Raw genomic sequence first — 26,842 nt, 5'->3', positions numbered from 1 at the left:
TCGCCTTGCTTTTCAAAGTATCACAGCACCACCATTTCACAGGAGTCCAGTAAGAATCAGACCAAGCTGGAATAAATGGAGCAGGAGCAATGCTGCTTTCCAATAGGCTTTTCTGGAGCATTCCTCCCACACCCTCTGAGGGAATAAAACAAGCTGATAGCTGAATAATGTAATCAACAGCAATTCATTGCCTTGAAGTTTACTAAATAGGCAGAAAATACGGACTATGGGGTAACATAATTTAGGTAAAAAACCATTATTCTATAGAAGCAGACTGGGATTTCCTTGTTGTTAATGACAATTTTAAACATATAGTACTCAATGAATATACAGTTCCGTGCTGTTCTTTGGGGGATATATCATAATAGGTAGGGAGTTCAAAAGCTTTAATGGATGCTGGTTGGGCATATAGACCTTAAACAATTTTTTGAGTAAATGTGAAATGGCTCACCCAGAAACTTTAACTCCCATCCAAAATCAAAATTAGGCACCCCATTAACTAAATGCATGCAACTAGTTCCACTAAAAGCAGTGTCTGTTCTTAGTGAGTAAAAGTTCCCACTGACTTTGCTTTCCTGAAAAACACCACTGATAACAACTTGTAACAGGAATTATTTGTTCTTTTTTCTGTGTCAGAACTGTTTTCTTGCCACCCTGCTGTATCCTACCTGGCAGTGTGGTGTTAGCAGATGAGAGCTTTGATGCCCTTCTGCTCAGGTTTCTCCCTGACAGAACCTGGGCCAACCATATCCACACAAAGTTCCTATAAAAGTGTCAGGAAGTCTTGAAGATTACTCCCTGGATTGTGTGACTCCAGGACAAAATGACCCTACCACCACAGAAGGCTACACAGACAGGAAGAGAATTGAAAATACAAATACAGTTGAACAAAACAAAACAAACAAAACCTGCCAAAAAATAACAAAAAGCCCCAAACAAACAAAAAACCAAAACAAAACCAACCAAAAAAAAAAAACCAAAAAAAAAAAACAACCAAACAACAAAAAGTGTTCAAGTTTCTTCCCAGTACCCATATTCTTTAGAGGCAGAAGCAAGTAGTCAGCAAGTCAAACACTGAAAAATAGGAGGACACTGCTAAGTTGTGAAAGAGGAAAAAAATGAGATATATAATCAAACAGGGAGAGGGGAAATAAAATACTGATTCAAAGGCATTTACAGTAGAATTTCCATGCATAAAGTCAGAATCTGATATGCTTATTCACCAGAAATCTTTTAAAATTCTTTAGTTAAGCCCACAAAAGAAAGGAGAAGAAATCTGAAGTTAACCTGTAGAGGTTTGGTTGAGGTTTTTGCATTTATTCTTTATGAGCACTCACCAGTGAATAAAACTCAGACTTTACTTACAAATGATTAAATGCAGCATTTAAAAATTCAACTGTTACCTTAAGAAATGCAGAGTTCAGCTCTGATGGGCTGAAGTGCTCCTTTCTTTCAGAAAGATATTACAAGCTAGCTATTGTCAAGTCAGAAATATAAAAGAGAAGACAAATGAAATCATAGATGTGAGTCTTCCAGTGTAAGAGCAAGATTTCAGACTTGTTCAGGGTGAAATAAAGGTTTCATACCTCAGATAAAAGTGAGTACACTCCGAGCACTGATACAATTCATAACAAATGGTACTCCATCAAAAAGTTGCTCAAATACACAATTTCATCCTGAGCTTTGTCTTCAGAAAGTTGGTCTTCATGACTTGTTGACAGCACTGCAAAATGGTATGAAGACACCTTCTCCATGTGGATGGATAGTTGAGGTAACAAACTCAGAATTCTTGTTTTGTAGACATGAAGATGTTTCATCATAACTCAAAGTAAAATAAGTAAATTTTTTCCGTATTCTCATACACTTGATGACATGAGAGGAGAAACACTCTACAGACTTTACTATAGCTATCTGTGACTTGTTGATTTAGAACAAAAGCTAAAATATTTTTCTCACCAGTTTATAAGAGTTGAAACATTTTCTTCTTCTCAATTAACACCTTCTTCCATTGTTGTGAAATATTTTGACAGAAAAATTTGATTTTTTCATTACAAAGATGTGAAAACATGAAAAGGAAAATATTTGATTATTTTCTATCCAGTATCCTCCTTGATTATTCAAGTCAGTATTTTAACATCTGAATAACACCACCTGAATTTTAGCTTTCAATAAAGTCTTAGAATATTATTATATCCCAAATATAAAATTACCGAAATAGCACCAACCAGACAAACTTCTGAGGGTAGAATCATTAAACTTGTAGGACTTCTCAGAGTACCCCAGTCCTAATCCATATCTTCAAACAGGTTCAATATTATTTTACATTGAGTCCAACATATTTTTCAAATACCTTGACTATTCCTAGCACCAGGCATGCAGATCCCTAGTGAGCACTAAGTATTTTCTCAGATTTTTTATGGCCAACACCACAGTCCTTCCCTTTAATTCATCTTCTCTGGCCCTTACAAAACCAATTGTAGGTTGTTTTCATACTTTCTGTCAGGGTCTCCAGCCATTGTTATTATTCTGGGTTTTTGGTATCTAAAAATACTTTCAACTATCCACATTTCTGGTGAAGTATGTACACAAAGTAACAAGAGGCAGATAAACTTACTGTATCTCGTCCCTTTCCAAGGGAGGCCAGTGCCAACCACAGTGATTTTCCTCTGAGAATTTTGTGTTCTTCTCCTCAAGTGACCTCACTTATCACTCTTATCTCTCCTCTTCCCTTGTCATCATATAAATGGGATTCATTGCAACAAGTATGAAAACTGCTTTTTAGGACCTCTAATAGCAGACTATAAGCCTGTGACATAAAGTGTTTGAAAACATTACTGCTACTTGGATTAGTCTTTTATTTTCAGCAAATCATCCACTGCAGGATTTAGAACACTAATTTCTCTTTCTTGAATTTTTGATGTTTAAAAAAAATCCCCATCAAGTTTAAAGATGAGTGCAGGAAAGAACTGAGAAAAATATTTTAATTGTGCTCAGTCCCAGGTCAATAATAAGAACTGCTGGGCAGGGATAGCAGGAGAGAACAAGAAAAATGGCCATGGCTGTTGAATGGTACCTTCCCCCAGCAGTCTGGAGTATAATAGTCCAAATACTATTTAGTAATTTCTCACACTGACTGTGGAGCTTCATTTATTTTATATATACTTTGCCCCTGTAATACCCTTAAACTAGGAACCAAACAACCATCACACAATATTGCCACTCAGAAGCTGGGCCAGTTCTCCTACATGCTAATTTCAAGGAGATGAAAAGGCAGAAGCTGCTTGCCCTTAAGGTGCTAAAGCCTGCATGCATACACAAGTGATTGCCACTACAATCCTGACATTCCTCTTCATGCCAGATGTGGTGAGAATGCCACATGACAATTTCCAAGTTTTTTAATGGAACCCATGTTGTCTGTTTTCATGTACATGGGAGAATATGCTTTCAATGGGGGGGGGTGATGCTGGGAAGGGGAGAGTATAAAATTCATCAGGAATCTGAAATTTCTAGTCTGCCCCAAAACGAAAACTGTTTTTATACAGATGTTGCCTGCTGGGAGTTTTAATTAAGCGCCTTGGGGGTATCCTCAGCAGAAAACTGTGCTCCTTGGCCAGACTCAGCTCCCAGTATACTGTGTCATTTCCATATTTAACAAGTATTCAACCTTCCTCAGCTGTGGAGTCCCACTCCTGTTGGGAATGTTCATACTGAAGAAAAAATGAATAGAATACAGATACATTATTGCTTGTTGACGAAATAACCAGCGGACAGCATGAATTTTGAGGAGAAAGTCTGAGGTTATCTCCTGAGAGTAGATACTTTTCATAGACCAACATGTGAGTCAAAACCATTTTTCAAGAAAAATAATTTACTTAGGTCTAACCCACAGGAAATAACATTTGCCTCTCTTAGAGATCATCTCTGGGTTTTGTAACAACATTGGTGGGCTGGGGGCAGTAGTAGAAGGAAATAATTTAGCTGGTTTTCAGATCTTGGGGAAGAAAGGAATAGAAAAGGTTAGACTGGTGCATAACGCTTAGACACCACTGAAGTACTAAAACATCAGCACTGGTTTTCAGTGTGTAGTGCTCCCCTTCAGCTGGGTGCAGATTACTCTCAAGAGAGATAATAATATCAATCAAACTATATGAACCTGTATTATCTCTAAGGATTATAGCATTATCACTTGTCTTTCCCCCATCACTCTGTGGCCTCATTGCACAATTTATTATTGAGTAGTAGAGATGTTTGTTGCAATAAATACATTGGAGGCCTATTTTCAAAGGCAGCAGAAACAGAATTTTGCCTAGTTTCATATGCCACTGAAAATACTTTGTCTGACTCTAGATGTAACAGCAGGTTTTGTTCAGCCATCCATGCAATAAAAAAATGACAATTAGTTGGAACACATAAATGTTACCAGAACAAAACAAAATTTCATCCTAGTTGTAGGCTTCAATTCTGGGGGAACTTAGACGTTCAAGAGAGCAATTAATTTGCTCTAAACCTTTTTATACAAATGCTAATTCCATTTGTCTGACAATATTTTTCAGCTGCAGATTTATTGTCTTTGTTTTTTTTTTCCATCCCCTGTGGCCAACAGTTTCCAGCAGGCTGTTCTTTCAATTCCTTTGTTCCACAGTCTCAGTCTGTGAGGCTGCAGGTAGAAGGTCTGTTTGGGGAATGCATTTTTATTATTTCTCGATAAATACTTTATGTGTTTTATTCCTCACCCAGCAGTACTCCGGTCACAGGGGTTAATAACAAAAGTCCACAGTTATGGATGGTGACTGGTTGCTTAGACTTTACAGCCTTACAAGTTCTCCCTGTGGTTGCTCCAGGATGATATAAATATGCTGTAAGTGCCCTTGCATTCAAATTTGCAGCAAAGAGCAACAGTTGTTAAGATAAGAGTGGGATGTATTTCAGGATGCATAACGGGCCTTTCAAATTCACACAAAATTATGGTGAATCACAACACACACACACACACTGAGAAATTAATTATTATATATATTTAACAATGTTAATATATTGCATAATAGCCATTCACCTCTGTGCATGTACACACTTCAGACAAATATAGAGAAACTCCTGGAAGTGCTAATCAACCTAATTTGCATGCACAATATCAAATATTAACAACTAAAAAAACCTGAATATAATTCTCACAGAAAATCCTTTTTCTTAGTGCACAAAGAGTCACACCCTTGCTAAATCAGTTAAAGAGTAGTAATACCAATGTTTGCCACTTACATGTTCTTCATTTTGAGGCTTTTCTTCTCAAGCTGAAAGAGTATAAAACAGCAATGCTTCAGCCTCCAAATGAGCAGATCAGAAAAAAAACCACCTAAACATGAGGAAGAGCTCATCACTGGCTGAGGTAAGAAATTTAGATGTAAGACCCCTCCTCTGCCTGGACAGAGCTGCATCGTGCACAGGAGGACATCCTAGCCATGGCATCAGTCTTTCCTGTGCATGCTGATCCTCTTTGATGATATACTGAAATGTTTGCCAAGAGCTGGACAGACAAGTAGATAACTGATCACTGGGACACTCATCTGAGATTTGGGACGCTTGGGTTCTGGTCTTCACGTGCAAAAATATTCCAATATTTTATACCTACAGTGGAACACTTACAAAAACAAAACAAAACAAAACAAAAAAAACCCACACCTCAAAACCCCCAAACAAACAACAACAAAAAATCTCCCAACCAAACAAACCAACAAGCCAACAAAAAAAAAACCAAAAAAAAAAACCAACAAACAATAAAAGCAACTGAGCCAGAATAGCCTATAATCCAGAGCATCAACTTGCAGGAGAAAGAATTTGAGTTCAGATAGATGTCTTTACTACCTTCATCTAAGAAGGGATCTGGAATTCAAAAATAAAACATCCTAGTGGTTAGAATGCCTGTATTTCCTCTTCTCAGCTAAGCAATGATAACAAAAGCCAACACTTAACAAGACTGAGAAGACATGTAAAGTTGTGACAGGAATGAATGCAGCCTATAAACAGCTTGGTTTTATACTGATATACTTGGGTTTATAACATGTAGGCATAGATAGAGATGGTAGAATTATCCTTGTGCACATTTGCATGCCACACAAATCCAGTCTTAGCTTAAAACTTATAAAAAGCATGAATAATGTTAGCAGTAGTATATACAGAAAGGTATTGTTCTATCACCTCAAACTGAGCTTCAATTTTAAAATGTTAGGTAAATATGACATTGTCAACTTTGTTGAAAAAGAAGGATTCATCAGAAAGAAAAGGATTCAGCAGCAGCCACCTTCCTCACAGAAGAGATCTTTAAAGCATTTCTGCACATGAGAGACACAAATCACATATTTACAGGTTCTAGACAACTACCCAGACCATACTAGCATGTTTTAAAAGAAATTATTCTTCCTAAAGGTCCAATTCTACTCAACATTATTCATAACTTTACCTTGAAACACTTCTTAAAAATGTATTACCTGCTCCACTGTAAGCAGCTCTGAGTAGAGCTGTGAGGCTGCCTTGGGAGGCTGTGGACTGTTTGGCATCTCACAGGACACCACTCAGCTGCCCAGAGGGAAATGGGACAGCTCAGCTGCTGCTGAAAGTCAGAAGATTCAGACAGCTCATGGCAGACAAGGAAGCACCAAGGAACTCAGTAAGATAGATCAGACATGGCAGGCACAGGCACAAATCCTAAAAAAGGCAATCCTCTAGGAATGCTACAAACAAGCCATGAGCAATACACTGTGGGCAGTAAAGACTTCCTTCACATGCACACCCCCACCCCATAGCTGAAGGAAGACAGAAGCTGCTGTCTTTTGGAACAAAATAACAGGAGGATACACTGGAAAGATCTCTTCTTGGAACCCATACCCTTGCAGAACTCCAGTACAGAGCTACAAGGCAGCCCAGATGGGTTGGAACCCCTGCCCATCACACTGGGTACAGCACAGGTAACTATAAAATACACAGCCCCACCTCCCCATGCCATCTCAAAAAGATCCACAGTACTTAAAAAAACCCAAAGAGAAAAACCATATCTGCTCGCTTATTGCAAACAGCTTCTGACATCCCTGCAACATAAAGTTTTCTAGTTTGCTGTTCTGCTTACCCTATTTTCTACCTCCCTTCATCCTGTAATGCAGGCTGAAGCACACCATGCCTTAACTGCACATTTTCCTTTCCTAACATATTTCTTTCCACCCCTGTTACCTTTATAGAACCTTTAATAAAAATCTTAGTGGCTCTTTGACACCTAAATAATCACAGAATCACTCAGGTTGGAAAAGACCTTCAAGATCATTGAGTCCAACCCCTACCTTAGCAATGTCAAGTCCAACACTAAACTGCGTCCCTAAGCACTACATTTATATGTCTTTTAAGTACCTCTAAAGATGCTGATTCAACCACTTTCTTGAGCAGCCCATCCCAATGCTTGCTAACCCCTTTGTGAAGAATTTTTTCCTAATCTCAAATCTAAATCTTGGTAAAAATTGAGTCCATTTCCTCTTGTCCCATCATTTGTTGCACGGGAGATACAAGTAGATTTTAGAAATTTTTGGATCCTTACTTAAATATTAATTTGTTTCCCCACTTCTATCTTCATTTCAGAAAAATAAGAAACACAGGCTTATATATGAATACTCTTTCTAAAGCTGTAGAGCATGCAAGTGTACCTGTTCTGTATAAAAGCCTACCTCTTCCAAAAACCAGCTTTCTACTTAGAACTTAGATTGCACCAGCAAGCTACAGATGTTCTCATTAGTGCACCTTGCTCTTGGCAACTGCACATTTGCCTCATTTTCTTTCTGTGGGATTAGCACACCTGCTGAACAAAATTCTTCTCCAGCTTGGTCCTGTCTGTTAACCAGATCTGCCATATTATTACAACCTTAAATAAATCCTATGCAGGCCTAATACTAGAAGAACACTGATAGCAAATATGCAACTCTTCCTCTGCATTACCACTTTCCCCATGTGCTGGTGCCCTTTTATCTGACACAGCTGCCCCTTCTCTGAAGGGAACTTGTGTGAGAGAACTAGGCAGAAGGCCATCCAAGAGGCACAGGCAGCATAGCAGAACACCTGTGTGAACCCTGAAAGAGGGAGGAGCAGCAAACAGGTCTGAATGGAGAAAGACTTGTTTGCAGATATCAGGATGGGCTGTAGATGTTTACACCTCAAAGAGTGGGAGGACAAGCCGGGAGGAGACAACTCACAGACCCCAAAAGTCCCATTACACTTTGATTTTGCCATAGCTTCACAACAGCTGTGTTATTTATTCTAATATACTCAGCCTGTCACAAAATACCACTAGCTGCTCCCCCACCCAGCCCTCGGGCACCACACCAATCCTGCCCATACCCACCTACAGGTCCTGAAATGTCCAGACTGCCCTCAGCTGTGATCTTCATGTCAGGATGTCCTGAATTGGCTCTAATCTGCAGATTCCTAAAGAACACGTAGGAGTAATTCACAGAGCTACCTAGCATTTCATACTGAAGACATTGGCCCAAAATGCAGTGCTTTATGAAAACAAGGAAAGAGATAAGGATTATGGAGATTTTAAATACTAGAATCAACATTGCATTAGATGATGCAATGCAGGCATTAACAATTGCATCACTTTGTTCACATCATCAAACAGCTTGTGGTAACTTAGTAACTAGTTTTCTCACTGCATAAAAGGCATTTTTAAGTGTTCTGTTCTGAATTCACTTTGGTTACTAATTTAATTATGTTTGTGTTCTTTTTTTTTTTCATTAACAGAACCAAATGTTAATTATAATATCTTCCTGCTACTACTACCTGTTTCTTGCACTTCATTTATTGGGAAAAAGTAAAAGAGATTAAATACATTCACTGTTCTAGGTTAAATAATTTAATTGCTTTGGATAATGTCTTAATTAACTAGACAAACAACATAGAAGAAATGCATGCCACACTATGATTGTATGTTATGTCCAGTTTTTGTAGTGAATTGAGGTAAGTATCCCACTCCTGGCAGTTAATAAGGGGGAATTACTTGCTCATTTGAAGAAATATAGTGCTGGAGTCTACAATAAAGTATCTCCCTAGCACAAGACAGATAGACACCATAAAAATCTAAGTAGTTGAGATTGTTTGCTTTAAGGTAGTAGAGAATAGTGAGTCTTTTTTTTCCCAGCTGATGGTAATTGGCAATCCTGAACGTTACCTGAGATATGAACCAAGAAAATCATGTGAACTGCCGACCTTAAAAGCCATCCACAACACTGTACAGACACGTCTGTAAGGGTAAGTTGCATCTAAAATTAAAGGAAAAAGAAAAACCTTTCCTTGATAGTTACAAAATGAGTACAACTTGATAATTCTACAGAATGAGCCATTGAAGGAGACTTCCTCCAGTTTCAAATGAATTCTTCTGACAAAGTCTTCCTCATGCCAAAATCCTCCCCATGGGGTTCATCCCTTTGGAAGCAGGTGTTTTTTTACATTTCTCTATTTTTACCTGTCAAAATGTACAATCTGGCAATAAACAGACTTACCTCTGCATTATTTGGCCTATGACATAAAACTTGTGAATGAAATCCCAGTACTGCTTGCACAGTGGTGAGAGTTTAGCCACTGAGCAAGCTCTGCTTTTGTGTAAGACAAAGTGTTCACGTGAGTATTCAGAAGCCTTGGTTCTTTTCTTTATTTGAAAGATGTTTCACTTAGTGAAGGACACAGTCTTCTTTCCTCCATCAAACTCCATGGCTGAAATCTCATTAAAGGGTAATTCCCCTTTCAAAGACTGCAAGAAGAACTCCGCCAGATGTGCTTCTACGAAGACTTTCTGAAAGAGAAAACTGTTTTAGCTGACAGTCAGGAAACTGAAGCACAAGAGACAAGCTACAGAGAGTGAAAATCTACTTTACCCTCTACACTTTAAAGATTTTAATAACAGGCTAAACTGGTGTTGGGACTTGGGTTATTTTCAAGAGCCCTCTTCCAGCTCTATGTTTCTGTGATGCAAGCACCCAACTCATCATTTATATTAAAAAACTTTGCAAGTTTCAGCTGGCTGGATTAAGGATAGTTTGACATATCAGAATAGAACAGGGTAAAGAACAAAATAACCATCTAAGCCTGTGGCATCTTTATCACTATGAGAATAATTCTGGTTTTAAAGATAATTCTTTTTTAATATAATTTCTCATTTCATTAATCGAACTAGAATAAAATAATATTTACATTGCATTTTTAGTTGATTTTCAGAGTGCAGGAGAAAAATACACATGAGAAGAAAATACCAATTTTACCACCATCTGTTTGTAAAAGCTGCAACAGAATATTTTAAAACCCAATTAGAAAGCCTTCTCTCTTGGGACTTAAGGAGAGAAATGTTCTATTTTAAGGGTCCTGTGGAAACGTCTACCAAAACCTTGCATGTTCAGGGGTAGAAAATCTCTTCTACTAATCTGCTTCCAGGCCTGGAACAGATTTCTGGTTTTTTGAATGCATTAGAGCAGTGTCTTTTGCCTTTGAATACTTCATTTAATATACTTCAAATTGTTTACTCTTCCATTCTTACCTTAATTAAAAGGCCCTTCTTTAGCTTATCCTCTGTAGCTGATGTCATGAATATTTTTATGCTTTCAAAGAATAAAAGCCTTTTTAGGTTGTTTTTTTTTTGTAGGTTTGGTTTTTTTTTGGGGGGGTGAGTGGTACTTTTGAGAAAAGTGAGTAAAGGTTGCCTATTCAATCTTGTAAAATTTTTTTGTAAATTAAATGTTGGATCCAAACTACTTTTTTGAGGATCAGACTATTCTGTTCTTAATTTATGCCATTAGCCAAAAGAGGCTTCTTTCCCACAGATCTCTATCATCATGTTGCTAACTGGCCTATGCACCTGTGCAGATGCTGAGATTCCTTTTGGAAATGGAAACCAATGAATTTACTGGACAGTACAAAAAAAAAATTAAATTCTTACAGTCAAATTTGAAAATCCTCTCCCTAAAAAGAGTAAGTGACCTTGACATTTGCCAGCACTCTGAAATTGAACTGAACTCAATCAAAATTAAGGTAACTGCAAAATCAACAATTTACTGGGAGAATCTAAATAGATGAAAGTTAAATATTTTACTAAATAAATATATCAAAAAATTAAATATGTAAAGAAAGCTTCCTACTTCTCTCAGCTCCAAAGGTTTACATGGAACCCACTGTTACACATCTATAGCTCAGGTCCCAGCATCCAGTTGCTTTGCACAATTAGAGGATGTAAAACTTTTAAACAGAAGAATATTTGACTGGGGATTCTCTACTTTCTGCTTCTCCTCAACACCTCAGATCTTCTCATGAAAATCTTCTTCCCTCAAAGATGTCCTATGATTTCCCACCCTCTGGCTGCTCACTTCTGCTTGGGAACACGGGTATTCTCTGGACATGATTAAAAGTGATTATTACCACTTGTCCAAAAGGCAAGCAGTCAGCTATGATTGCTGTGGTGCTTGGCAGACTCAGAGCCCCTTTCGAAGCAAAAGGCCTGTCTGGGCAGAATCAAATCCTTACACAGATGTTTTTTATGTTATTAACCTGTATTCTTTAGACACAGGTAACCTCATTAATCATATTTTCTAGAGTCACCCTGTTGGGATTAATGTATGCACCATATGATTGGATTTCACTTGGGAACAGACATAACAGTAACTACTCACTTCAGGATAATGCCAGCCCTTTCCTGACTGCTCCCTAAAGTGACACTTGAGGTGAAATCTGACAGGTTTTTAAATAGTAAATATGTTTATTACAAAGAGAATTATCATACTCTATCTACCCATCTGTTTAAATGATCATCCATCTCAGTGCCAAAATCAGAAAGAACCAGGTGACATTCCTAAATTTCATAGGTTAGAAAGGATGACTTCCTTTGGTGAGAACGTCCCTAAAATTTGGAAGTTATCATTACAGGAACATAAAAAGTTTTCTTTGGCACCACCTTCTCTCCAGGAAAAGCAAGCCCAACAGTCTAACAGTAATGACCCATTTTTCACATGGAAGAATATCCTCCAATGTTGTAGAGCAAATACTGTCATAGCAGTCCTTATGCCTTTATAATTACTAGCACACATAGAACTGAAATGACCTTTAAATCTCACCCCTGCCCAAAAATTTTAATTACCTAGAGCTGAAATGTGAAGAAAACAATTTTGATGACTAGAAGCTTTGTATTTCTGCCCACAATGTGATACATCTCTGTTGGGTTCAAAGGGGTTACCAACAACACAGGAAGAATACACAACATTAAAAAAAAAATCTCCTCATCCCTTGTGCATGCCTTATCAACCAAACATAAACATTCTACAAACATTAGAAATGGGAAAGGATTCTGTGAAAGGAAGAAATAAACTAAGTGAGGAATTGAAGAGGTCAATTTAAAATATAAGCATGAGAAACTGACCCAAAAGCCATTGTTGTCTGTAGGGGTTCAAGAGGCAGGGATGACTGATTGATGATCAGAAGCCAATTTATAGAGCCCATCATGGCATTCATATAGGACCTCTTAACACCACAAATATCCAGTGACCTCAAAGATTGCCTTACAGGGTAACACACTGCTCTTCTTGCTTAACCAAAATCATCACGGTTCACCACATATGGACATCCCCACCTTTCCTTTGCCCGAGTTACTGTTTGCTTAGCTCTGCCCTGGTCATCTGCTGACACCTCCTGCTCCTTCAGTCCTGTGTGTTTCATTTTGTATCCTGTTTCCACAGCCCACATCCACAGTTGTCAGTGGAAACTCTTTCTAAAGAGAAACACAAAAATTTATTTGTGCTTTATTTGGTATTATCCTATGTTAGCAGTATAGACAAATCTTAGAGCCAGACAAAGGTGAGGATAAACATTATATTTCACTATAAATATTGGCCTGAGAATTATGTATTAAAATAAAATGTTGGTAAGTTTTGGATGATTCAGAAGAAAAAAAACCCAGTAGCTTAGTTCATTAAAAAGAGTTCAAAATGTAACTAAAGTGTGTGGCAGCATGCTTACTGGTTAGACCTGAGTGAGGAATGGGAGACAGTGAGAAATCTCTCTTCCCAATTGGCAACATGGCAAAGTTATTTAGCTCCTGTTTGTTTATCCATCTGTAACATGGGTGTAAGGAGAGTTATTTCCCAGATGGCAGCATGGTGAAACTTAATTGATGTTTGTAAACTTCTGGCAGAGTCTCTGATGAGAGGTGAGCACAAAATAATATTACATTCACCTTCTGGGAGCTCCTACATTTATTTCATAAATGCAATAAAGATAAATTGAGGGTTACAAGAAGAGAATTATTAAAAATATGCTTTAATAATTAGTGCATTCAAAACACACATTTGTGTTCACAGAATACTAATCAGTACTTGTACAGAAGTTTAGATCAGACTCAAGTAGTGACTGTTTTATATTATGAAGTGAATGCATATATTGCCCTTGAAGAGTTCAAGTCACTTTCTTTCATCTGACCTAACTTTACTGAAATGACCCAAAATGCTTAAAAAAAATTTATATATATATATATAAAATTACTTTCACAGAATACATTCCAGGGCAGTCACAAATTGCAGGAGCTCTCTATTTTCCATCTCTAAACCAGACATGGGAACTGACACCAGGGGCCCAAATTCAGAAAACATTTTCCACAGAGTGTTACCTCCAGCAGTGAGCAGCACCATATGTTGCTATAGGATATTCCCTTCCTACTTCACATATTAGATTTTACTGAGGGATTCTGGCTTACTTTCAAGAATTCTCCTGTTTTCAGCCATAAGTGTTATAATTCTGACTGCCCTTGTCACCCATAAAAAAATCCTATTCTTCTCACTTCTTTCTAAAAATGTCATTCTATTGCAGATTTCCACAGACAAATGCCATCTTGGACAGCAACTCATGGAGATAATACTTTTGTCTTTCTCTCTTCCTTTTTCATAATGACTTGTCTAAATTCTCTCTAGTAGCATGGACGGCAGATCCAAAGAAAAAGTCATTCACTAGAATTTAGGAGACACTGTTAATTTTCCTAATAATCCCTGATCTTTCACCCTTCCTCAGAAGACAGGATAAAGGGCCCACAGGTCCAAAATAAAATTTTAAAAATATTTTAAGAGACATCTTTTAGGACAAGCTGGATTAGTGATCTGTCTGTGTGTAAGGCAGGGACAGGAGTGGCTCAGTGGTAGATCCCATGGGAGCCCTGTGGAAGTCACACACATCAGTGCTGAGACACCATAGGTACCAATGCAGAATTTAGGCTTCATCTCAGACAGTGGCTTGAGCCAAAAAGAAGGCAGAGGAAGACTAAGGATATTTCACTATTAGCAGCTGCAAATTTGGGTGGACCTGAATCTAAAACAAGAAAAACCCTAAGAACTCAGCTCCAGGTGTAACTTCTTAACTTGATGTCTTACAATATCTCCTACTCCAGTGACAACATTTTCATAAAACTTGATCAAACAAAAAAATAGACACTCAATAAAACAAAACCAAAGCAAACAAAAAATATAACAATGAAACCCACAGAACAAAAAACAAACAAAAAACCAAAACAACAAAATTAACCAAAAAATAAAACAAACCCACAAAACCAAAACCAAACAAAATACCAATAACAAAACAACAAGAAACCAAACAAAAATAAAATAGAAAAACCCTTGAAAATGAAAGCAAACAATAAAACAAAACCAAACAAAAAGCCCAAACCAGAAAACCATCAAGCAAACAAGAAACAACTTCAAGCAATTTGAAGAACCCTGGGTTGCTGTTTTGGGGTAGGCATTTTATCTGTTAGGAAATGTTGGGTTTGATATTTCTTGTTTGTTCTATAGCTTTTCGTTTGGCTGGGTTTTTTTGGTTTCTTTTTTTCAACAGATGTATCCCAGGTTGCCAGCAATAGACTATGCATTTTGCTTAAGCTGGCATGTACAGACTATGAGTCTCTTGGAATGAATATTCCTCCAGGGAATGCAAATATATCCATTTGAAACATTGACATCTCTGGGTTTGTCTTGTTTGCTACAAAGTGTGACTATTTCCATGTCCGCCTTCCATTTGATTAATTATTAAATTTAAAAAAAAATTAAATTCCATTTTCCACAGGTTGATTGTGCATGGGAAAAAAAAGGTCTTCCTTTAGCATGGGTAACACTATGTAGTTGGTCTGACCTGTTTTCTTCCTACTTTTCCTTCACTTTCCTCCATAAACAACCAATCTTCACAGCAGAGGTTTAATTACAGGTATTAAACAATAGCCCTTCCAGCTGAAAGCACTACTTCTTTCATTTGACCAGGTTTTTCAGGCTTTCTACAAAATCAAGCAGATGTTTCCACTTGATCTGAACCTGTCTTATGCTTTATATTAAAAAAAAAAAATAAAACAACAAAACTGCAGCCACAGTAAGATTTCATAAAATGAAAGTCAAAATTTGCGGCCATGAAAAGACTCACACAAGCAACGTTCCTACATCAGTATGTACCAACATAGTTCAAGGCATGATCCAAGACTAGCATCCAGCTCTTATTTAGCAGATGCAGCTTTGATGTACTTAAATAACTTCCACATGGGAGTTCTGTCCTGAGAATATTAGCTGGTGCTCCCGTATGGAAAGGAGCCAGGATGGAAAGAGAGCAGCGACTACTGAAAACTCTACAGAATAATACAGCTGTTTAATGTAATGATTATTAGCACTAGACATTTCCTAAAAATGTTATATGATAATATTTCCTTGTGCAGACAATATAGCTATCCACAATAGCGTATGCAAAAATGAAAATACCTTTCTAATTTTGACATTTTGTTATAGTATGTGATTCTGGGGTTTAATAGCAGTTTTTTTGAACCTGGATTCCATTGGTGCACCCTCAAGAAATTAGGAGTATGTTTGAAGTGGTGAGTATTTATCTCTCTTTATTTATTTTTTTCTCAGACTCTCAGAAATTAATTTTTTTCTTTTTCAGGTAACAAAACTCCTCCTACTAGCTCTCACATCTTTCTAAAAAGAAATATAGCATGCAGCCAACACAAACACTGACCAGAAACTGAGATCTAAGCCTGTGACAGTCAACATTCCAATGTAAACACAGGCAGCACCCAGGGGTCTTCCCACTATGAGCCATAAAAAAGGAACTAAGACTAATTCATCTAATTTCAGGCACTCAAAGTTGCTTGTAAATGGAGAAAGATTAATTTCAGAGGATGGTTTATATTCCCTAACATCTTGCTAGATAACCAAAATTTGTTGGAATGGATCTGGGCAAAAAGCTACCTGCCTCGATGCAGCAGCCCCAGAAAGCATCCCCCCTACACCTTTCTAAATAAGAGAGACTTTTCTAGATTTGGCATTAGGTACTGAAAGTAAAACTGGTTTACATCCGTGGCACTGCCCCATAAAGTTTTATAATGCAGAGTGTGGACACCATCATTTCCACAGCATAACTTGCTTTCCTGCTGCCCTCCTTTCCTACAATGACTTAGGCATGGATCAAATAGAGCTGTTGAGAACTGACAACAAACATTTTGACAAAATAGTGAGACAGATGACCAATCCAAATTAGAATGGAAAGCTAAGTCCAAAATAGATTTTACTATTTTCACTAGACCTGTGGATACAACTCTCCGAACAGGAAAACAAATAAAAATATATTATGATTTAATCCATTTAGAGGTAAAAAATAGTGTTCAAAATTTTGTATTTCAAAAAGTTTTAGTTTCTCAAATGAGAGCTAAAATTAAAAAAAATTTTCAAAGATAGCTGTAAAGCCTGAAGAAGTCATATTCTTACTGCAGAAACAGTAGAAACTGGCTACCTAAATTGTTTGCTGGAATTTGTTTATCTGTCTACAGGCACAGGCTAAATATTTGCCCAATTCACTGGACAATCTCTTAGTACCTGAGGAAAGCTCCTAGCTAAGCTATTAAATAAATATTAATCCACGTTTGGCTTCTAATTAAATGTCATCTATGTTATCTTATGTGCATTAAGGGCAAAGGATGATACAGTTTTGACTTCAGATAATTAGACACCTTCCGTTAATTATGCCTCAAGGCAGACTTTGATTCAGAAGTCTCATGCTACCATTAATATTTTGGTCTTCTTGATCTGTCCTGGAGAAAGAGAATAATGTCAGATCTAGAAATGTGATTCTTAACATTGTGGGGGAGAGCAGAATTTTGGACATTCATTTTACAAAGTATCTTATTATGCAAATATCCCAAGACAGTGTGCTACTTTAAAAGGTTTATACATAAGCTCTGCTTCAAGCAAAATGTAAAAATCCTTCTGTTACATTTTTTAAAGCATTTAGTGAGAATGCTTCTGTAAGTATCCCAGGGCTGATTACATTCAATTATTAACATCATACAAATGAGACTAATTAACCTTATATTTCACTATACCACTACTAATTACTTTTATGTTTTATTTCTAATAGCCTTTTGGCTGACCAATTATTTCACATTTATAATGTTCTCAAATTTTAATTTTAAACAAAATACATCCTATTATCCTCTCAAAAATAACTGATTTTTATTTTTGTCCAAGTTTTGTCTGTCAAATGACGTTAACATTTACCCCTACCTGACCTGCAGATCATGCAACTCTCAATTCAAAATCGAAGAAATACCAGAAAGTAGATTCATGAACAGTTCTGCAATTTAGAAGCAGATGCAAGTGTTATCATGCCTTAGAACATCCTTGTTTGTATCTCATCTGTTGCTCATGTCCTTAGGACATAATTCAGCAATACATTTTGAAGAGAAAGTGCAAAGAACTCTCCTATTCATACAGGTCCTTTATATAACCTCTAACACCTCAGCTACTCTGATTTATGTAAAATTCCTGAAGGGAATGTAACTATCAAAACCCAAAACACTTATTAATTTTGCACATAATTTTGTAACCATCTTTAACTTTCTAGATCTACTAGTACTCCGCTCTGGCAAAGAAACCCTTGCAAATTTAAGCAGGAAGTGAAACACAAATAATTTTCTAGCAAGTGCTCTGCCTGCTGTTTGTGGGGAGACTGCTCATTTAGGTTTCATGCTTTGCTTTACTGCTTTTCTTCTTCAATTCCTCCCCTCCCCCTCATTAAGCCTAATGAATGCATCCACCCAGGAAATCATAACAACATGATATACAATAACTTCGTACCATAAAGTGGTTACTCTGCATGCTCATGAAATTATTGTGTGTTAGTGGTCTTAGATTATTAGATAACAGCTCCTGAATTGAGAGCTATTTGCCTTGCCACCCTCCAACCAACAAGTGTTCCATAACTGTACATACCACCTTATGGAACCTAACACAATTCTCAATCAAGAGCCAGCAATAGAAAATTAACAGAAGCTAAGCCTTAAATTTAAGATTTCATAGACTAATAGAATTATTGATTTTCTATCTTAAGCTTGAAAAAATAATTTAATTGAAAACTTTTATATTTCATAAGACCTGAGTTCAGGATTCTTTTTTGCCAAGATTCATACCTTCTTTGAAAATAAATCTTTATCTTACTCCCCCAACAAAATTTAAAAGTAAAAATTTCTGCAAGTGTCAGCAATTACAATGTCCCCTTTGACACCAAATGCTGGCAATAAGATGAAAATAGAGTTATTCTTTTCTATATTAATGCATCTAATTCTTTGGAGTCTGTAACTATAATTTTGGACTCTTACCAACAATGCCATAATTGTACGTGGGAGTGTATAGGTCACAGACCCAACAGGAACCTGCAGCAACCATTTGGGGTCCCTATGGCACAAAACACCACCTGCCATCTAAATCTGAGAAACCTTTCTCTTAGGGCTGTGTTGTAACCAAAGAAGACAACAGCATAATGTCTGAAACTCTGAAAGGCTGACCCAAAATGCACTCAGGTCAGTGAGCCTTTCTGTGTGTCCTCAGGCCTTTTATTAACTTATGATGTCCACCTCCAGCTGGTAGATTTAATCATTTGCATTACTCATGCAGAAATAAACTAACAAATTAGGCATGCAGCAAACTAAGGAATTTAATTTACTGCAGCCTGCCGCTACCTGATTTGCCTGGATGCAGTGATTTCTTATTCTGGTAAATTGTAGGTATGAAAATACTCATGGACAACTAGATATTTCAAATATTTTATGGATATATTTTTCCACTCACATAAAGCCTTAGCTCTGGCTGATGTTGGCTCAGTTTCTGTAAAATTACTTCAGGTAAGAAAAACAAACCTCTAAGCAGCACTGCAAACTCACAACCACCAATCTGAAGCTATGTTAAATATGCTGAAACAAACACCTGCCTAAGTATGTGCATTTCATGATCCTGACAGTGGATAAATAAGTAGGGATAGCCTCTCTTCCATCATTCTTTAGTTTGGATGGCCCCTCATTCAAAGCTTTGGAACATACAGAGCTCTAGAAACTAAAAACATGGCAGAAATAAACAGTCTTGTGCTGAAACAAAATATTGAAAGCACCACAGAAACAAATATATTCAACACTTATTTCTGACAGGCAGCATCAATAATCAAACATGCATGATTTAACTTCTTAAAATATGTTACTTCAAATGCTTGAGATGATCCCATAATATACCCCTTTCATACAAAAAAATGTTTATGTCAAAGAAGTTTAAGAATCTCAAGCTAGTTACCATTATAAAGAAAATGGCACTAGCACAAAGTTACCAAAGCTGTCACTAGTGAGCAATGTCAGAAGAGACAAGGGCTTGAACTTCTCCATTTTGAGTGTAAAAAACCATCAGCAGGATGCTTTCAGAAAACTTGTAGGTCTTTAAGTGCACTAATGTGTCAGTTCTGTACCTGTATGGTCATACACCAAGCCTGACAGAGTCAGAGGAGCGTTTGAACAATGCTCTCGAGCACATGGTGTCATTCTTGGGGCTGTCCCGTGCAGGGTCAAGAGTTAGACTTTGATGATTCTTCTGGGTCCCTTCCACCTTTGAATACTCTGATTCTGTAAATAAGAAACTGAAGCAATCCGAATTTTTAATTAAACTCTATGCATAATTTTTATTATTTAATACTCTGAGCCACACTGAAGTCAAATCTATTATATCTGATTATGACTCCCAGCTGCTACTGTGTATGTTCTGCAATGAACACTTGAATGCATCTCCTATCACTAACTAATTTGTCTTACTTTGGCCCAAAGCTGTTATGACTGGAATTTCCATCAATCCAACACTTTCTGTGCAACCACACTGACATAGATATTTGAACATTTTCTACCCATCTTTACTTTTCCTGAGTGATTTTCAATTTATTTAAAATTTCTGTGCTATTTTCTTCTATTTCCTGTAAAAAAGACATAAATGGTGAGAAACATTTAAATACTTTTCGGTATATAACAAAAAATCTGCAGCAATACTAATTGGCAACATGTCTGATCAGCATTTAAAATGCTCCAATGTTTTTTACTCCATTAACCTTGACATAAACTATAGTTAGTAGTCTCTGTGTGACAGGAGTTTTAATTTAGCACTACATCTCAAGTTATATCCGTCTTTGGGTCTGACATAGAGCCTCTCTTCTGGCCAGTTTGTTGCCTCGAGGGAAACTGAGCAGACAGTAAAACCAGGTCCTGCCGTGTAAACAAGGAAGGGTGTTTGCAGCATCATCTTCTGCTGCAGCCAGTGCTCTGCTACAAATGACTTGATTTTGTCTTTCAGCATCCATGACCATTCCTGGCTTTTAGATTGAGCTGCTAGACAAAGCTCTGAATGCAATGAGCTTTGCACTTCACGTTTCACCAATATCTGAAACGGTGCCTGCTTTTTTGGCTACTGACATAGAGCTTCAGACTTCAGAGTCTGCAGCAGAACCTAAAATTGTTTTATTCAAACTATTACTCACTTCTCTCAAGACATCTGTTAGTTCCTATATTTTACAGAAGTCTTTCCAAGTTCCTGTTGCTGAGCTGTTCCATGAATTTTATATGTCAGGGTTATCTACCACAGGGTTTTACCTCCTTCCAGTGCCTTCAGTACAGTTGGAAGGAGGAAGATTTTGCAGCTTTGATTTACATATTGAGATCAAAGCACTCTAATAGCTCTCCACAGTAGTTTAGGAAAAGGGGAAAAAAAAAAAAAGTAATTATTTTCCCATACCTTTCCACTTTCTAGAAGGCAAAGCACAGCAGGCCTGACCTGGAACTTGCTAGAGCCAAAGAGATTCCCAGTCATTTGGGATTAGAGCTAGGGAAGGTAACTCACGTATAACTAGTTTGCTGTATGCCTGAACCACATTAGGTTCTAAGGAGATAACTTTTATTTGGCATTGGAGAAATGTGTTTGACGGACTGACTTTCATAGCTTCAACATGAAAAGGCAGTAAGAGATCAGTTAAACAGATCTGTTAACATTCCAGCAAAAGAAAATGCATCAGACTCGCTTATCTTTTAAAAATAAAACCTCCGCGGCAAAGAACATGTTGTACTTACGTAGCATCATGAAATGTTTTTAAAAGACTGTGGCAATGCTCTGGTTTAATTAGAATGTTCTTAAATTATAGTGGGTTTTCCCTTTCAAATGAGGGGTTTTAAATGTTGAATTGCTGTTACAAACGGTATTACAAACTCAGAAAGCCTACCCAAGGATTCAGCCGAAGCATGCTTGAAGGGCCAAGTCTCCAAAGGCCTGCAGGGGCCACTCCATTTTCCCTTACGGCTACTTAAGGAGTGTAAGAGGTTTCCCTCCCTTGCTGATGAGGCTGTCTCCTGTTGGGACAACAATACAACATTGCCATCTGCTGACTCTCTCTTTTCATTACAGTACAGACGAGCTCAGTCCCCCCAGAAAAATCCACTCAGTAAACTAGCAACTGATACTCAAAGACCTTGGGAATATTTCTATCTATTTTTTAAAAAAGCAAAAGGAAGGACTACCCGAAGTGGATATTTTTTCAGAGGACCATATCTCATATTTCATTTGTTATCTTGCCATGGGGGAGCGCATCTTAGAGAGCTTGCACAGGAACCTTACATAAAGGCACATGGATCCTAAGTTGTCCTGTTTGCTAGGAGCAAAAAAAGGGGAAAAAAAGGAAGAGTTCATGACTTACTGCTGCTGCTCATTGTTTTAATATCTTGATACCAAGTAAACCTTCTGAACAAACCAAGAGTTCTCTTCATTTCCCAAAGCTCTCCAACGCTGAAGGCCTGCTAAGTGCTTTAGAAAGAAGTGACAGACTTCTTTATTGTACTCTGAGCAGTGCACAGGTTGGTTGAAAAATTAGGAAGGAAATCAAATTATTTTAAATACGTAATTGAATTTAAAGAGGGTCAAACATATAACAAGAACGCTGGCTGTACTTATATCTGCAATTTTCACGTTATAAAATTTTTTTCAACTTTTCTGGGACTTTTTGGCACCTGTTTTATTCAGGGTATGCTTAATTAACTAATTTCATCTCTTGTCAACAGGTATAACTGCTTCAGGAGACAGTAAGTTTGGAGATATGTTTGACCTTTTAGATCCTTAGTGGAACATAAGCCTTACATGAACAACTGCTGTTTGCCCACCATTAGGAGTGACACATTATCCCCTACTCATGCTGACTGTACTTTTAGCTGCATGAAATTACCTCCTCACTTCACACAGCTGGAACACTTATCAGCATAACCAGTGACAAGGACACGTTAAAGTGCCTTTATTGAAATCTTGGGCTGTTTCTAACTGCACAACAGTAGAAAAGGAATACTGTTTGTAAATGCTGAATGCACCAATCCTGCAGAAATTTGCAACCATCTATGTTTTTAGCTTAAGTGGTCCTCACACAGGCCACTTTCTGCAGGCAAATTTTAGCACATGAACCAATTTCTGAAGTTCTGTACCTTGGATTACACAGGATTCAATACAAGCCTACCTCTCACTGCTTGCTTTGTACAGCAGCAATGACTGTGAGAGCTGAACCAACAATGATGGAGCCTCGTGAATCGCAAAAAACCAAACAACTAACAACTTTGTTCTGTAAACAAGTATTCATGTAAATATTTGTCATTTTACTAAAAATCAATTACTTGATATCAAGAATCCATCAGAGACTTCTGAATCAATCTAGACTTAAACTTGACATTCCTGTCTGCATCTGAAATGTGTTCACAGCTGTGGTCATTCCTATATACTAGTGAATAATCTCCAGAAATGTTTGGTTATTTCAGCATCCAGAAATGAGATTTCAAAGGAAATCAGGAGGCAGTCCTATCTCTCCCTCCTTGAAGTCACTAGGCATTTCAGCATTCATTTCAAGGATAGATGATGCCAACTCGGAATACTTAAAAATCCCACCCAGAACCTTTTTGTTTCTCCAGGCTAAGAAACAAACGAGTTAAAAATAATGATGCTGCTGTTTAATGTATGTTTACTTGCAAATCCCCAGAACTGCAGCATGAATACAGAAGTAAGCCCTATGTCTGTAGATCCCCATCTGACATGGTGAGGGCCAGCCTACAAGCCTCCCATTGCAGGGGCAGAGGCTGAGATGCTGTGGTGAGCACAGAAGCACCCCAGCTAGGCACATATTGTGTGTGAGGATAAAATAAAGACCACTGAGGGGCAATATCTCAGTGCTAAAAGGTCCATCGCGGTAGTACCTACATGGACACCAGTACTTCTTCAGAAATCTTACCAGGATGTGTTTAGAATTCATGTTTGTTTGGGGGTTTTTTTGCCTGTATTTTTTTAAGAGTGTTTGCCATTACATGCACTGTCACGGCATAAACCACTATTTCTTCCTTCCCAGTCTCTGGTGTGTTCATTTCTTCCCATTTATCAAGAACTTTACACCTCATAGATTCAAGCTGCTCTGAAAGAGAGCAGTTTTTTGCTATTCTCTTTGTCTCGTGTCTGCTTCATTTTCCAGAAGTAAAAAAGCACATGCACAATTGCAGGGACAGAGCTGGCAGTGCAGAGCTAATTGTCATCTAAGGCTGTGTCCATAGGGTTCTCAGTAGGTATTCCCACATATAAGCTTGAGTTAACCATGCCAAGCACCCAGAACATTGTCCCCAGTTCTGTTGGATGCACACACCCCTGTACCCATGCTTTATTCCCACCAGGAAATGAATGCTGGCACATTGACAGGGGGCCTTGCACTCACCTTTCACAGTCCCCCCAGCCAACATCCTTTAGCACTTCACGCAAAAATAATCCGGCTCTGACACAAAGGGAACAGAGCCAAGGAAGAAATCACTGAGTCCCAGCACAAAGAACAGATATGAGCACACAAGAAGCAGAATAAACATGTTGTACTCCCTTAGGAGAGTCCAGGGAAAATGCACTTTAGAATTTTACAGGCCAACTTGACTGTCACTTCACCCATTCACCTCAGGACAAGTCAATAACGTTATGTTACAAGATCCTACATGGCCAGCTCATGCTGCTGTCCAGCCAGGATCTTATTTGAGGCAAAGACCTCTTTGGCTTTTCACAGCTTGTCAGCAAGCTCGTGGGCAGGCTGTCAGTGTCCATGCTGTGTCACAGGCCCTGCCAGCTCCTCATCCGGGGAAGGAGAGGGAGGAACTGCATGCACAAATAGCGCCCTTCACTGCCACATTCTGTGGTCTGTGCTCATAGAAATCAACTTTCTTTCTTTCCCTGGTGGCAGTGCAGCTGGGGATCATCCTGCTTTATCTGCCTCCCACACCTGTGTCCATGTGCAAGGGAAGCTTTGGAGAAGGGAATAGCCAGGAAAGATGGGTGCAGGGTTACGCCTCCAAAGCTCTGCAGTTGCAGAAGGGAAGGAAGGAGGAAGGAAAGGCACAGGTGAAGGGAGGGAGAACATGGAAAGGAGGGACTGGCCCTTTCTCTGCTGTGTGAGAGCTTCTAGCCTTGCTCTCTGGCTTGTCTCCCTCCTGCAAGGAGCAGGTCAGGAAAATCCTGTTGACCGAGGGGCTGCCCTGGGTCTGGGATGGGCTTCGGACTCTGCAGGGATTCATTGTCCATATTTGCCATGTCACAGCTTTGTGCCAGGGTGCCAGATTCAGGAATAGGCACTGTACTGAGTAATGATGATGTTTCAGCATTAAAGGTCACAGAGCACCTAAATTTCCTGCTCTGCAAGCCCCTGCAGTGGCAGGCAGCCCCCTCCTCATCCCCTGGTCTGGTGCAGTCTCAGCACTCCCTCAATAGCTCCAGTGGGAGCCAACAGCTTGGATAAAAAGTGAGGCAGGCTGGAGGAAGAGAGTGTGAGCCAAATTTGGGGGATGCACTGCCTCATATGGGGAAAGGGCCTGGCCATGCTTGCTGCTGCTCCCTGCCCTGGGGCCCAGCAGCAGCTGGCTTCTCAAAGATCCTGCCTTTTGTGTGCAGCACTGCAAATGAGAGAAGAGCACAGCCTCACTCTGTGGATCAGAGTAAGTGACTGGTCCTGGAAGGGCCTCAAAGAAATTTATCTAGAGAGAAGGAAATTATGCCTTCTTTTTAGAAAATATTAAGAAAAATTTATTCCATGTTTAAATATGCTCATATCTCCCTTTTCTCCTCTGAGAAAATTATAAAGTTATCATTTCAGGTTAATATTGATTGAACACTTTTTAAATTGCTTACATTAAAACATCCCATATTAAAAACAAAACAAAACCAACAACTCAACAAAACAGACCAAAAAACCTAAACAAACCAACACCCCCCCCCCCACCAATATTTGAAAAATGTTTGTAAAGTTTTGTTCCCTATAGTGCTAGCATATGTGGCCCAAATTTCTTGGCTTGGGCTTCTAAATACAGTAGTGAGACAAAAAGAAGAAGAGCAACATGAACAACTTTCTGACTTGGCTAGTTTTAATTCCTCAATGTGTAATTGAGGAAGAGCGGGAGGGGAAGTTTGAGGTTAACTGAGTTAGTACTTCTGAAATAAGTACCTGGCAAGGAGGAGAAAGGGAGAAACCTTTACCCATTGTTTAAATGCCTTTTACCTCATTTTATGCAAAACTTTTCCTCAGCTGTGCCTTGGCCTGGAGAGTTCTATTTGTTTTATGTCTTAGTCCTGTGGGAGATCCAGAGCCAATGACTGATTTTACTGCTTTTTTAGTGGTTGACTGCAAAGCAATGGAACTCAAATTCTGTACCATGCTGTAAAAACAAACACAATCAGAGCAGCTGCATTCAGGCATACATTCATTGATGGGAAGACAGTTACACTAGGGAGAAATTTGGGCCAGTTTAGCTGCTGAAGAAAAAAAAAAATCCAACCACAGCTGGTTTGACTGTTCAAGCACTGTTCCTGACACTGCACAGAAAGAAGATTGAGAAGATTTGGATCTTTCTCTTCTCTCAAAGAGGAACTTTACATCACCCCATGCACAGCTATTTCCTTATTTGCCACTTTACAATTTACTAACCAGTATGTCCTCACTCTGGAAGAAAAAGGCTTTCAGAACAGGTTTTCACTAAAGTCATAAAATGGAGCTGTGCTATGATCAGACTAGTTATACTTTATTCTGGTGACATTAACAGGATTTCCTAGTTTATCAGCAAGCAGCTTTTTTTTTCTTTTTTTACTCTTCCACAACTTTCCAGATTTATGTTTTTTTATCCTACTTGAAGATCCTAATACAGATTCCTTACAGATCAAAAGACTTGCTTGTCTAAAGACACTACTTTCTTGAGCAATACATCAATAGAGTGTAAACCTCGCTGCTGTTACTGAATCAAAGCACTGAGCAAACTTCCAAGAGGGCCTGGACTGTGGATAACTGCAGCATTCAGGACTGATACACTGGAGGCTGAAAAGAAGCTTAGCAAGGGCACCTGAAAGCACACAATTCAGGGTTTAACCTCCTCATCACAGCCATGAAATCCACTTACTATGTTTCTGCCAGCTTAAGGGCT

This window comes from Fringilla coelebs (assembly GCF_963513975.1).
Source record: "Fringilla coelebs genome assembly, chromosome: 3".
Classification (NCBI taxonomy): Eukaryota; Metazoa; Chordata; class Aves; order Passeriformes; family Fringillidae; genus Fringilla; species Fringilla coelebs.
This window is presented reverse-complemented; position numbering follows the sequence as displayed.